This window comes from Poecilia formosa, unplaced genomic scaffold, assembly GCF_000485575.1.
Source record: "Poecilia formosa unplaced genomic scaffold, Poecilia_formosa-5.1.2 Scaffold636, whole genome shotgun sequence".
Taxonomy (NCBI): domain Eukaryota; kingdom Metazoa; phylum Chordata; class Actinopteri; order Cyprinodontiformes; family Poeciliidae; genus Poecilia; species Poecilia formosa.
In genome coordinates, this window is record NW_006800575.1 from 95,805 (window position 1) to 100,671 (window position 4,867).

Below are 4,867 nucleotides of genomic sequence, written 5' to 3' on the forward strand. Positions count from 1 at the left end.
CCGCATTCCCAGCAGTAAGTCAGGCTCGTTTTTGGTGAGAGTTGGACTCCGCCAAGGCTGCCTTTTGTCACTGATTCTGTTCATTACTTTTATGGACAGAAGTTCTAGGTGCAGCCGAGGTGTTGAGGGGATCCGTTTTGGTGGCCTTAGGATCGCATCTCTGCTTTTTGTGGATGATGTGGTCCTATTGGCTTCATCAAGTAGTGATCTGCAGCTCTCACTGGAGTGGTTCGCAGCTGAGTGTGAAGCAGCCGGGATGAGGATCAGTGCCTCAAAATCCGAGGCCAGAGAAGGGTAGAGTGCCTCCTCCGGGTCAGGGAGGGTGTCCTGCCCCAAGTGGAGGAGTTTAAGTATCTCGGGATCTTGTTCACGAATGAGGGAAAAAGGGAGCAGGAGATCGACAGGTGGATTGGTGCAGCATCTGCCGTGAAGCCGGCGCTGTACCGGTCCGTCGTGGTGAAGAGAGAGCTGAGTCCAAAAGCGAAGCTCTCGATTTACCAGTCGATCTACGTTCCCACCCTCATCTATGGTCATGAGCTTTGGGTCATGACCGAAAGAACAAGATCACGGATACAAGCGGCCGAGATGGGTTTCCTCTGCAGGGTGGCTGGGCTCTCCCTTAGAGATAGGGTGAGAAGCTCAGTCATCCAGGAGGGAATCAGAGTGAAGCTGCTGCTCCTCCACGTTGAGAGGAGCCAGTTGAGGTGGCTCGGGCATCTGGTCAGGATGCCTCCTGGACCCCTCCCTGGTGAGGTGTTCTGGGCACGTCGGGAGGAAGCCCAGGGGAAGACCCAGGACACGCTGGAGGGACTATGTCTCTCAGCTGGCCTGGGAACGCCTTGGGATTCCTCAGAGGAGCTGGAAGAAGTGGCTGGGGAGAGGGAAGTCTGGGTCTCCCTTCTTAGGCTGCTGCCCCCGCGACCCGACCCCGGATAAAGCGGAAGAAAATGGATGGATGAATGGATGGATGGATGGATGGAAGGTAGCCATCACCTTAATGCTACCTTAACGTTGGCTGATAGAGCCTTCGTTGGTTCTGCTGGTATAAATGGCTCAAAGTGTTGTGGACAAATGTCCAGGGTCCAGATCAGGTCCTTCATTGCCCGGCTCTCACACTGCGCTCTTCTTTCTTTCATGTGGAAAATGTCCAGATTCTGTCTCAATTTTTATTTTTTATCACAGCCGATAGTGACACAGTGTGGCATTTTCTAAAATGACACCTGTCAAATGGAACAACTACTGGGGTAAAGTTAGCTTTCCTGTGTTTATTCAGTAGACTACAGTACTGAATGGACCATTATGCATCATCAACCCAGTGGTGAAAAAATGGCGACCTCCATGGGTGAAAAATATAACAAAAGATGTACATTTTTGAAGTAATTATGAGTTTTGGTGTATCAAAAACAGCATTTTTTTTAAATAATAGGAATATTGCAACATATTTAAGCCAGCATGTTCAACTAGTCCTGGATCCTTTTAATCTTGACTTCTACCTTAATAAAAAACTCTGCAAAGAAACATAGATCCTCAAAGAGGGTTGATTTAAATATACAGACAGGTCAGCCTGTGTCCCGTTTGAGTGAAAGGAGTGAAATTTCCATTAGTTTTGCTAATATATCCAGTTTTAGGTTTTGTTTTCTGTCATAAAAGATGGTGAAGTTAGTGAAAAAATTAGGTGACATTGCCTTTTATTGAAGTTTCACAAATCAGATAAATGTTTCACAAATCACAAACTTGGTTTTAAATATTATGCTATTAACTGACAATAATCTAGTCCAGATGTGAAGAATCTAGCTGTTGTAATTGTTTAACTAGAGTAGGTGAAAGATGCTGAAGGTAGTGAAAAATTAGGAGGAATCGCCCTTTAGCCATTTCCCAAATCGGGAGCTGCAATCGGGAAACCAACTTCAGCTTCGTGTAACCACACCCACCACAGTGTGCCTGTTTGAACGCTCCAGGCCACATTCACCGTAGGTATTTGGTGGAACGATTCAGAACGAGGCCCTAATATGCCCACGACACAAATCTCCCCGTGTTTTTCCCATATGTGCTTTTTTCTGCTACTTCTGTTTAAAGCGCTACAACCGGGTCTCGCTGCCCGCCCGTTACTTGTGTTTTTGCTCGACGGCTTTCGTTATGACTATATAGATGAACTACATGAACTTCCGGGGTTTCGCGAGCTCGTGGAGAGAGGAGTGAAGGTGGACTACATGACTCCAGATTTTCCGAGTCTGTCATACCCAAATTACTATTCCTTAATGACAGGTAAGTTATCAAGCCATCAGTCAAGTTATCTGTTCACAAACCGTATGATATCAGATTATAAGTTAAATGAGCATCATTTTTCTTGCACAGCCTAAATACCTTTGTGGTAGTGTAAATTTTGATTGAACAGAACTATAATATGTTGTGAAATTATTTAAGTCCCAGCCATGATAATATTTTAATATAGATTTTAAGCAATCTGTAGCAGACTGAAAGGCATAGTATTCTGTTATCCATACTCAAAAAGGACTTTCTATCAAACTTTCTTCATGTATCAAATCATCTTCCTGCTGTGAGTATATGAAGCAAGTGTATATATATATATATATATATATATATATATATATATATATATATGTGTGTGTGTATACATTACATTTTTTTTCTTTAAAACTTTCTCAAGTGATGTTAAATAGATCAATGATTTTTTTTCAGTACAGCTTTTTCAAACATTCAGTTCAATTTATTTAAGTTTATAGAACCAATTCAAGGCACTTTGCAAAAAAAAATCTTTTTAATTCATTCACACATACATTCCAATTGATTCAAGTTATCAAACAGTACAGTTTGCTCAGTTAAATATTCAAAGTAGATTAAAAAGTTTCTATCTAAGGAAACTCAGCAGATTGCATTGAGCATGCATGTAGCGACAGTGCAGAGGAAAAACTATCCTTTAAGAGGAAGAAACCTCCAGCAGAGCCAGATCCAGATCCTGGCTCAGTACAAACAGGCATCTGCTACGACCAACTGGAGGTTTGAGAAGACAGAGCAGAATACACAAGAAGAAACAGATGAACTGATGTAGGATTATTTTTTATGTTCATGAAAGTAAAAAGTCAACCACAGGAGATGTTGCTAAGCTAACATCCCTTTTGTCAATCTTTCCAGTAAGGTATTATAGTCAAATGGAATTTCAGACCAGCTCCAGCTTCTATGGAAAGAAAAATAATTGAGAGAAAACAAAAACTTATCAATTGAAATGGCACAAAATAATGCAAATTGGAGAGTAGAAGAAGAAAGTGAGAAAATTGATCAGTTTTGTCCTCCAGTAGGAGGACAAACTGGAGGACAAACTGCCTGTACTGCCAGTCCTTTACTTCATAAAGTACTGGTTTTATGAAATAGAAAAGTTTTAAGCCTAGTTTTAAAAGTAGATGACAGCTGATTCCATAGGAGAGGAGCCTGATAACTAAAGGATCTGCCTCCCCCATTCTACTTTTTGAAATTCTAGGGAGCAGCAGTAAATCTGCGGATAAGCAGAAGTCCTCACTGAGATTTTCAGCCAACTGTCAGTCCTTGTCTCAAGTCAGCAACCATCATCCCAGTAGGCAAAACATCTGCCATACAGAGCCTTAATGATTACGTACCTATTACAGGGTTTCACCCAGAAGACTTGCTAAGCCCGGTGATCGATGCTTTTGTATTGAAAGATGTTGACAGGAAATGTAAAAATATTACATTTCCTGTAATATTTTACGGGAAAACATCACCAGTGAAGTGGTATTTAAACCCATAATTTGTCTTAAAGACAAATAGTCAAAAAATACAATTAAAATGAATATCGGTTATTTGCACTTCTGTTTAATCCAAATTATGTCAGTGGCTCCATCAGGCCCCCAGGCCTTCAGGGGCCACATAAATACTAATATTTAAACACAGAACACAGATATATTAATGTAACATTAGTTCATTGGAATTATCAATGCTGCTGAATTTGATTTACGTTTTACATTTTAAACTGGTTAACATCTAAATGTAAGATTTTAAGGAGCTGGCAAGTTTACTTTGTAAAAGTTCAAAGAACAATATTCATAGATAGTTTTGTTCCCATAGCTACAATCTGATGCTGTGAGTTTAATCTTTTAGTTTGAGCTCTGTTTATTCACAGATACAAATTAGTAAACTGCAATTATAACTTATTGGTTTTAGGTTGTCCAGTTAAACTACTCCCCCTCTCTCAGATTAAATCCAACACAGAAGTTGTTAGTGGTGCTGATGTTTTTAGCAGGAAGAGGGGCTCCTGAGTCAGATTCTGCTCCAGGCCTCTTACAGCCTTGGACCAGCCCTGCATGATGAGTTAAATCCGCTGCACTGCCCAGAGATGCGCAACAACAGGAGATTTAATTAAATGCTGCTCATGTTGCTTTAGTAGCTCTTCCATTTTGTGTCTGATGAGTTTTTAATAAGCGTCACAGAGACTGCTTAGGTTGCTCAAGTTTGTGGGATGAGTTTCTCTGATCTCTGCGTGGCCACACGCATTAACTCTGGCTGACTAAGTGAACAAAGCATTTGATAGGGTTTGGTGCATTGTGTAACCGAAAAAATAATACTAAGAAAATATTATAAAACCAACGTGAAGCGTGACTACGAGGCGAGCAAAAAAGCTCCTCAATGGGCTGATCCTGCATGATGAGAGGTTAGCTCAGGGGTGGGCAGCTCCAGGCCTGGAGGGTCTCCTGCAACTTTTAGATGTATCTCAACTTCAACACACCTGAGTCAAATAATGAGGTCGTTAGCAGGACTCTGGAGAACCTGACTGCACTGAGGAGGAGATTCAGCTGTTAGATTCAAGTGTGTTGAACCAGGGAGACGTCTAAGAGCT